The sequence below is a fragment of the Ochlerotatus camptorhynchus genome, unplaced genomic scaffold (genome assembly GCF_037179485.1).
Source record: "Ochlerotatus camptorhynchus isolate MF236.1 unplaced genomic scaffold, CSIRO-AGI_Acam_v1.1 ptg000159l, whole genome shotgun sequence".
NCBI classification, from domain to species: domain Eukaryota; kingdom Metazoa; phylum Arthropoda; class Insecta; order Diptera; family Culicidae; genus Ochlerotatus; species Ochlerotatus camptorhynchus.
Window position 1 is genome coordinate 767974 of NW_027040649.1, and position 10608 is coordinate 778581.

The 10608-nt window shown below is 39.4% G+C and overlaps 1 protein-coding gene across 1 annotated transcript in view; it reads right to left on the reverse strand.

The window, feature by feature from the left end:
• Positions 1-10562, reverse strand: part of cno (canoe) — a 360255-nt gene extending 349693 nt beyond the window's left edge. Inside the window, exon 1 of the mRNA XM_065222197.1 lies at positions 9583-10562. The gene's annotated coding sequence lies outside the window, so the exon portion shown is untranslated. The remainder of the gene's footprint in view (positions 1-9582) is intronic.
• Positions 10563-10608: the final 46 nt, after the last annotated feature.

Consider the following 10608-nt stretch of genomic DNA (forward strand, 5'->3'; position numbering starts at 1 on the left):
AGGTCAAAGTACAAAGGTATGGCACTACAATAAGATCGTTAGTGTAGGTAGGCTAATACGTTACATCTTCCCTTTTCAATAATATTCAAAATCACTTAATTTATTGGACTTCACGGTGCAACGGGAACGAGTCACTGTGTCACCATCACTTGATGGCTTCACAGGTGAACATCTGTTCCAGTTGACACTAGTCTCAGCTTTTGCTTCATTTTGTACGTCATCCGAAATCCTATCAGCATGCAGATGCACTTTCGTCTCCTTGATCATCTTCATGAAGCTTCCGCAGATGATGGGCATTCCTTCTCCTTAACTACTGTGTCCATTTACGGGACACTTGGTTCTGCACATGTATTCTCTCCTGCTCGGCAAACTTCGGTGGTTCTGCTGAATCTCACGTTCTCGTTCCAGCAGTTGTTGTACATTCACTGATACTCTAGGCCGGAGTGCATCCAGCGTCATCGGCATGTTTGATCGTACCAAACGACCCAAGAGTCTTTCGTTGGGTGATGGTATGGAGCAGCTTCTCGGTGTATTCCGCATGAGAAGTAAAGCTAGATGTATGTCTGAATGATCATCGCTACACTTATTCAACATTGATTTAGCTACTTGCACGTATCTCTCAGCTAATCCATTTGCTCGAGAAAAGTGGGGACTCGATGCTCGAAACCCCACTGGGTACAGAACTGACGAAACTCGGCACAAGCGTATTGAGGTCCATTATCGGTCTCCCAAATTTGAAAAATTCCATGAATGGAGAACCATTCCTTCAACTTCTTAATAAAATGTTGAGACGTTGTTTGAGATAGCTGCTTAATGTCGAAAAATACGGAATAACTATCGACCAGAAGAATGTACTCCGCATTTGTATTGATGGAATTTCAGGCAAGCAAACCGAATGGCTTCCTTTTCAATTTGGGGGTATTCAATAGGAAGCAAGACCAGCACATCATGTTCCTCATAGCATCAGATCGAGATGGAAAATGATAGGTGGGCAGGAACTCACGATCTCCCAGTGTTGGTGAGTTCTTTGCCGTTATTGTTCACGAAAAGTTCACTATTTTGCCATACAGAAATTCAAAACAAAAATTTTATCTGCGGATTTGGACAGTTTTTGACCAGTTTTATACAACCGGAAGGTGTATGCTGGTCACAAATGCCGTGCCAAACTGATTTCCTACGCAATTAATCAATATTTGATGTGAATTTCGCTAATAAACACGAGGAGCATTTCTTATAGCAAATTTGCCATAGCAAAATGGGCATGGTTCATTTTAGTAAACAAACTAACACTTCTTCCGACTGTGGCACCTCTCTTACTCGCCTAGGCATCAAATCATCAGTGAAAAAGCAGTTAGATTCTATGGAGCGTCTAGGAGTGATAGAAAGGATTCACGTTCCAACGCCGGTGGTTAATGCGATGGTACTGGTGAAGCGAAATGATAAGCTAAGAATTTGTATCGACCCGTCACAGGTAAATAACAATTTATTAAGACGACATTACCCTCTCACAACAATAGAGGAGATAGCTGCCCGATTGAAAAAGACGAAATATTTTACTATCCTTGATTGCAAAAAGGGGTTTTGGAAAATCAGGGTTACAGAAAGAACGTCCAAATATTTAACTTTTGGCACTCCCTGGGGGAGATACGCCTGTAAGCGATTACCTTTCGGTTTTGGCATCTGCTCTGGCAGTATTTCAAAAAGTTATGCCTGATACACTGCAGGGCATCGAGGGGGTGGAGTTTTCGATGGATGACATCCTAGTTCATGCGGAAAGCTTGGATAAATTGTCAACAATTACGGAGGCAGTCATCAAACGCTTGCATACAGCGGGATTGAAACTGAGCAAGGATACATGTTTGCTCAATCAAGTAAGTGTTAAATTTTTGGGTCACATTGTGACTGCCGGTGGTTTGAAAGCTGATCCTGAAAAATTGGAAGCTATCATCAAACTCAAAACACCATCGAACAAGCCTACCAGATCAACCATGACTGGGATAAAGTCTGTAGTATCGAAATATGTCCAAACAGATTCATAGTGTCCATATGAATAATGTTTAATTATTTCCACGTATACCGGATGATCTAGGCTCTCCAAATCGTCCTGCAGTTCAGATGATTTGTTTAACTAAATCAACAAAGACTAGGATAATATCTGTAGTATCGAATTATCGATTTGGAAATCCTAGAACGTTAGGCACACACGGAAATAGGTTGGCATGATCCACATAGACACTGCAAATTTGTTTGGGCATATTTCGATACTACAGATATTGAATTAGTCTTGGGTGATCTAGTAGAAAAATAATCTGATCTCCAGAATGATTTCAGATCCTATAACTTCTTATATACGTGACAATAATCCGGGTACAATCTACATAGACACTTTGAATCTGGAGTCTTGGTTGATATAGCAGAACATATCAACTGAACTCCAGGAGGATTTGGAGAACCTAGAATATCCGGTATACATGGCAATTACTCACATATACACGATTCGTTTATGATTTGACAACGAAAAATGCTATGTTCACATTGGAAAAAAGGAAAATGTCTCACATTGGACAGACCTCAGGGAATTTCCGTGTGACTTATGGAATTGAGATCATTTCTCGATTATTTGCAGGGTGTGAGCCAAATGAACAACAAAATTTATGACAGCAAAATAGTCCGGGACGGAAAGGTTACAATGAATTCCTCAATTTTCGTGACAGCACATCAGTCCCTTCGTGATGTTTCCGCAATTTTCGCGACTGAAAGTTCAAATCCGCGAAATTCGCAAAATTCGCGCCTGTTGTAACAGCCCTGCAATTTCGTGTAATATGTGTCGTGTAGCCTAATCGCGTTGATCACTGTACCGGTACATACCGCTACTGCCGTTGATGGTGAATCGGGATGGTCGAAACAGTGACTTCTGTCCTACTGTGCGGTCGGAACTCTCACCAGATTGGCGAATCGAGCGGATGACGGGCCAGCGGCCGTTGCTGGAAGGTGGGATGGCAGGCGTCGTCCTTCGTTGGCAAGATGGGCCGACCGTGGCAAGGCCACCTTGGTCAAGCCAAGCAGGGAAAACTCCTTTGGGATTATGGCCTACGTTTGGCCAGACTGTTTCCAATTTCACGAGCCGGCCGTGTGCTGACGGATGACCTTTTTAAGGTCCAACATAAAAGAGGTGTTGAACGTTAAATTTCCCTAGCGTACACTAGCTGCTGCTAGGGGGGTCCTGGTTCTCGTTAAAAAAAATCAACCACTGCAGTTAGCTAATTAAAATGCGTCTTAGCACACGGACGCCTGTTATTAAAAGAGGCCGATTTTGGGCAATGACCGTTCTTTCTCCCAATTTTCCTTCATCCCGTCATCCTCGTTTGGTATGGTTGTTTGTAGTTCAATGGTGGACATAACGTAACGGCACAACATTTTCACAGCAGTACATAACCCTATCACTTCTGTGGTATACTTCTGTTCTTGCAAAAGAAACGTGGAGGTTCTGAATATATAACATAAATGTCAAAAACCTATGAACTTGTGATCTCAGTGAAAAACTTGCCGAGATTCAGCAAAATTTATGTTTGTTAGCTGAGATCTCGGCGAAATTCCCGTTTGTTAGCTGAATCTTCCGGTGGTGCCCATCTCGCCTATAAAATCTAAATGTGGAGCATTCTCGGACAATCCCATAATTCCATTTCCTTAAGTTAATGGGATTGTTCTAAAGTTATCTGATCACCTTTGAAGTACTTGGAACTTTGCTGAATACCGTGAATCTATCTAAAGACATATAAATTTCTTAGAATTTTGTTGATGCTTTATAATCAAATTAGCAAAATTTTCGAAAGTTTTTGAATTTCTAGAAATTTCCACGATATAACACCCTTTAAATAGTTTCACATTTTCCGGATATTCACATAATTTTTATTGCGTTCCAGAAATTCTCTCGGAGCATTGCTGAAGTTTCAGGAAATTCCCTGAGTTTCTCGAAACCTCTTTAAGCTTTCTTGATTTTTTTTTTTGCAGGTCTGGTAGCGATCAATGCTGTCAAAAATAGAGATTTTAGTGACCATGTTGAAGAAATAAGTGACCGTCACTATTTGGTCACTTATTTCTAGTTGAAAAAAGTGATTTAAAAGTGACCTAAGAGATGAAAAGTAGATGTTCTGATGTAGTTATGTACGATCTGAAGCTTTAAAGGGCAAGATTCAAGAGAAAATTTATCACCAAACCTACGGAGTCAGAGTGTCTACTACCTGGCAAAACCTGGAAAACTGAAAATCCTCAGAGAATTTATTTTTTCCTGAGAATATCTCTCAGGAAGTCTCAGGAAGTTTAATTATTATTGATGGAATTTAATAATTTTCTTGGGATAAGGATATTTTAATGAAAAGTTTTCAAGAATGTGGAGTCAAATTCCACTTTTAAGGGCTCATGAAATTTAATTCTTATTTCTAAGGACCTCATTCCAAGGGGGTTCTTTAAATTTATGTAATTTATTTAATGTTAACGAAACTGCTCTGAGGTTCTGGTCTTCCATAAGTTGTAGAAACTTTTTTAAAGTTTTTGAAGTTCTCTTGAAGCTTGTTGTACTGCCCTGATTTTAATTGAATGGTCCTAAACATGTTTAAGCATGCACGATCTTCTGAACTCATGTGATGATATCAATAATCTTCTTAACATCTCTGAAATTCTATGAAAATCTGGATACTTCTTAATATCCCGCTAATTTTTTGAAACTAATGGAACTGAACTCTCCGTGAAATACCCCCTTTTTGGAGCTTACTAAGCTTCTTGACATGCTCTCGCATTTTGCTAATCTTCAAGATAATTCAAGAAGTTCTCTTTAAGTTCTATAGATTACTTTGAAGTTCTCAATATGTTTCTAGAGTACTCTGCGCTTCTGTAAAGTTTTCGAAGTTTTTCTGAAATTCCTTTTTTAACTCTCGTAACAATTGATTAAATTTGCTCCCGTATATTTCGTGGAATGAAACGGAATATAGTTCTATTGCTTTCACTGAAGTTCTTAACTTTTTTTATTTTAATTTCGTGGAACTGCCCTTTCTATAACTAGAGCTAGTTTTTCGAAAATTTTTGAAGTACTTGAAATATCCATGATATTACACCCCTTAAATACTCATACACTTTCAAGATGTTCATATGATTTATATCGCGTTCTAGAAATTCTCGCAGAGCTTTGCTGAAGATTCCGGAAATTCCCTGAGTTTATCGAAGCTTCTTTAAGGTGCATGTAGTTTTCATGAAATTATTTGAAATGCCCTTTGATTCTCGGATCTGCCTTGATGTTGTCGGAGCTTTCCTGAAGCTCTCAATTCTATCGAAAATCTAGGTTCTGCTGATATAAATGGAATTCTCGTAAATACCTTCCGTGAAGTTCCTGGAATTTTTTGGATGTTTTCAGAAATTCTCTTGAGGTCTCCGTACTTCTCTGAAATTCTCGGAATACCTTAACAGTTCTTGATTTTTTTTTATAGCACATCATGGAACAATCCTGAATTAGGCTATACTCATTCTTATAGATCTTTAAGCAGCACCAAAAATCTGGCCCTTACGATCTCTGAAATTCCCCAAATATCTCTAGATCTAGCTTTTCTGAGGTTCTTAAAACTTCTTAAAAGTTTCTACAACTTTCCTCAAGTTCTCTTCACTTCTGAAGTACTCTTGGCACAGCTGAAATTCTAGGCACTTCTTGAAAGCTCCTGCAGTTTTTCGGAAGCTAACAGAAGTGGTTCTTAAAGCTTCCAGTTAGTTCCCCATATTTTCAGGATGTTAATTTCCCGTACGTTCCCGCAGATTGTGTATAAAGCTTCGCTGAAATTCTCAGCATCTCTTTTTATTTCTCAGAACTTTTGTTAAGTTCCTACAATTGTTGTGAAGTCAACGGGACTGAAGATCTCTAATTGTTCATAATGTTAGTAACAAACTTCAAATATTTTGTTTTCCCTTAATTCTGGCACTTTGAAAATTTTTAAGAATATTTTGTGGTCTTAGAATTACTCAAATTAAATAAATGTTAAACTTCAAGAATAAATGGATTCGATTGTACAGCTGATTCTTTAAAACTGATTATGATGTTGTTGTACCAAAAAAAGCATTTTCTAAAACATAGCTTTCTTATTAAATATCTGGAAATTACCCGTTATAGTTCTAGAAAAATCAGATAATTCTATTTAGCCAAATAAGTGGACACTCTGTAAATAAAGAAAGACGATTATACGTCCAAAAGCTCTGTAGAAGCAACACATTTTCGAATCATTCGAAAATTAGAACAACATGTAGACATCGATTGGACTATCTGATCCTACAGAAGAATCATAAATCTTGAAATAAATTCACGCTACAAAAATTGAAAATAGTGACTGATTACAATAAAAGTGACTTTAGTGACTTGGCCTTAGAAAAGGAGCCTTTATAGTGACTAGCTTGAAAAAAGTGACTCGCTACCAGCCCTGTATTTGAACTGCCCTTTGATTTTTTAATCGGTCTAGATGTTCTCAGTTCTAAAGAAGATCTCGATTCTGCTCTGAAATAAATGTAATTCTCGTAAAGTTTACAGAAATTCTGTTGGCTTCTGTGTACTTCCTGAAAATTTCTGAAATTATCATAAATTTTCTGAAGGTCTCTTTGCTTTCCTGGAATTCTCGAAACAACTTAAGGGTTTTCGCACAGCTTGGAACTATACTGAATTTAACTTAACTCACGATTAAAGATCTTTAAACTGCTCCAAAAGTTTGGACTAAAGTTACGAGAGTTATTCTTAAGATCTCTGAATTTTCCCGAAGATTTCTAGATCTAGCTTCTTACAGGTTTCCGAAATTTTCTCAAGTTCTCTTTATTTCTGGAGTTCTCTTGACTCCGGTGAAGTTCTCTGATTTGCAATTATAATTTTTGATTTATTTCAAGTTTGTTATCAACTTTATGATAGATTAGAGGTTTTCAGTGAAGTCCCAGTAACTTTTCAGTGAAGTCCCAGTAACTAACGGGAAATTTTCTTTTACAATACTTTATCCATCTAAATGATTTTGAAATCAAGTTTAACCATTATTTGTCCACTATTAATGGAATTACTGATAAATATTTACTATTAATACAACAAAGGGTACCCAAAACATCTCGAACAGTTTGCGTACGGTTTGTTGAGCCGGTACGTACTGTTTGGTTTCCTTAAATTCCGCTTGGTTTTCAGCGCTGCAACCTAGGCTGAACCTCCGTATCTCAGTATCAACGTAAATACACTAGCTAGGAGTCGTCCCGAGATGTTCGGTATAATTCTGGCTACCGCGTTTATGGCCTTCACTTATTGAAGCCAAACGGTCGTCGACTATCACTCCCAGCCATTTCAAGACGCACTTGTAGCTTTCTGACTTTAAAGTGAAGTGCCTCGAGAAAAGTCCGTCCACAATGACTTTCAGGTTCTCTAAGCACATTTCAGCGGGCATGACTTGACAGCTGATCTTCGTCATCACGACACGGTGTGCGTCGTTGGCAGCAGCGTCTCGACCCAGCTCCAGTTGACAGTTTGACTTGCTCTGCTTTATCTCTCGTTCATGTGCTCGGAACATTCCTCTACGTTCCTCCATGTCTGCTTCTGTTCTTGCTCTCACGTGTTCTGGCTCTGAGACAACTAGCGTGGAGGGTGCTAATTACCTAATTGCAGCAATAAGCTGGAGGTCGTCTGTTTCCTCGGCATGGTCATGTCACATGATCTCCCTAACGATTCTGTCAACTCGTCTTCCACTTCAGGTCGCAAGTTCTCATCCTCTGTGCTGCCACAGGTTTCCGTTGGTCGACGCCATATCGGATTGCCTGATGGTCACTATGGGTATATCCTTCACACACTTTCCAATTCATGTTTTCCACCAGCGATGGACTGCAGTCCGCATGAAGTGACGTCGATAATGGATTCCCGGCCATCTCTGCGAAAAGTGCTGGTGGTGCCTTTATTGTACAGCCTAATTTCCAGCTTCCCCAGAGCTTCCAGCAGAATGTGCCCTCTTGCGTTGGTACATCTGTTTCCCCACTCCACTGCCTAAACATTGAAGTCTCCTCCGATGACTACCGGTCTTCGTCTGATCAGCTATTCGGTAAGTCCAACCAGCGTCTCGTGGAACTGCTCCATCGTCTATCGGGTGCGTAGCAACTGCATATGAATATTCCGATAATTTTGGCGATCACGAAACCTCCTTTTTGCATGGGGTATCTGCCCATAACTTGTTTTGCAGCCATCCCAGCTCTATCCGCCACCTAGTTACCTTTATCGGGATTGACTCGATACAGCTGTGCAGTGTCGCAAAGGAGGTTTATTTGAGTTACCCCTGTTATTGTTGCGACAAACAACTAAGCTAATTTGGAGCGAACTGCTTGAGAATTCATGCTTAAAAACCAAAATGTTCAGCAAAATCTTCAGGCTGACAAAATCTGGGAAAAAATGCTGACAAAATCAGGAAAGCACTGTATACAGAACCGCTTTGAGGTTCTTAAAGTTTCCAGTAAGTTTCACATGACGGGATTATTTCTCCGCATTTTTTTTTCTTATGAAATTCTTAGCATTTCTTTCCATTTCCAAGAACTTCAGAAAGGTTCCTACAATTGTTGTGAAGTTGATGGGACTTTACTGAAGATCTCTGAACTATCATAAAGTTGATTACAAACTTGAAATAAATCAAAAATGAGACTTACAAACTTGAGACAAATCAGTGATTGAAGTCAAATGTTCACAAAAGCAGATGCGTCCTAAACTCTAATCATTCTGGAATGTGGTTACGAAATTTAAGGCTAATATGATGTCCCACATATTTATTTTTTGGTTCCGGAATCTTGAAAATTGGGCAAGCTCTGAAATTTTGAATATTCGACCGAGTTCCAGAAGTTTGGCAAAGTCCTAGAAGCTTGAAATTGTGACTAAGTCCCAGAATATCTGCAGGTGTATTATATTTGGAATCTTCCAAATTGGCCTGAGTCCCAGAAACGTGAATATGTTTCAATGTTTCAAAATTTTGGAAATTGATATTCCGGAATCAAATATCCTGCAAATTTGCCCGAATAGCGAAAGTTATATAATTTAGCTGAAAATTTGGCATTTTGTTTCGGTGAAACTTGGATCCTGAAAATATTTTAAGATATATCTAATACAGAGATTTTGGAATTCTTACTTTAAACTATTAATCCTTAAATAACCTTGACAATCATGGTTATTTTCTGAGATCTTGTATAGAATACGTGCCAGAAATCGCCAGAAATTCAATGGTCATCGAAATTCTCCAAAAATTCGACAACTTGTTACCAAAGCTGGCAAATACATTTTCAATGAAAGATCTCTTGCAATTTTTACAAATAAGTAAGTGACTATCTTCATCTGCAAACACAATGGCAGAGATTTTCGTCCAGCAATGCTTGTTACTGACATTTTCTGTGTTTATCAACTTCACTTTTAACCTTCCGTGTGATCTTTCATAACGACCAAGGTCGCAAACGTAAACATTGACTTTTGTCCATGTAAGCGAAATGATTGTCCCACAAAATTATTGACTCAAGTTTCTTAGATCTACGTTCGAATCAGCTCCATCGCTGCATTACCTTTCGGGAATTATTCAGCCGGTTCTGCCCGTTCGGAGTTCTGCAGCAACTAGCGCCTAGTCCAACTTCAGATTCAGTTCACCATCCAGGTGCACACATGAGGTTCCCTAGCTCGCTGGACACAACGTATTTATTATACCATACATCCGCTTTTGCAAATCACTGAACCATAACTGGTGCCCAGCACCAACAACAATTAGCACACAAACACAATTTCACTTTTTTCCCTCTACCTCTTCACCAAAATTTGACCACCGTAACGCCAGTATCGAAAAACTAGGCTCGCTTTTGTTTTGCTGCTGTGCTTCTTTTAGGGGAAACTTCTTCGCTTTTGTTTTCTCGCACTGCACACTCAACGAACTTTTTTTCTCGCTTTCAATTCATTTACTTCTGCCGATGAACACATATCAACAAACACACCTTTTCTTGATTGGTTTCCAAGAATATCACAAGTCGTGCAATGCACGGCTGCTGCAACCCCTTGTACTGGTATTTAATATTTTCATGTGACGGTATTTTTGTTAGGCCATCCGCTTCGCCTTTGCCATTTTCCTCTCTTTCTCCACACGGAACACTATTTCACACACTGCTACTTTCCCGTGTCACCTCTTTTCACCTCGTGTGTGCCATAAACACACAGAGCACCAGCAAAAGGAAGACGCACGCGGAAGAGCGAACCAAGGAGCAACACACACACCGCGAGAGGAGAGAAAGACAGCTCCAAAAGAGAAACTCCGAAAAGAGACACTTTACACAAAAAGAAAAAAAAAGCGACTATGATTCCAATGTCGTCCGAATTGGCGAATATGTTTTCACAAATTTCACGACCATAAATGCGCTTTCCTAGGCGGAAAACTATCACAAACCGAAGCACTAACCGTGCGGTACACGAATCGCGAAGATTTTTCCGGTTCTACGGCACTTTGCACGGATTATTGTGCGAAAAACAAAGGATACGCGATTTTGAAGCACTACCGAAACCGAGTAGACAACCGTGTTTGACAAGATCACCACCTTGAAATTGTT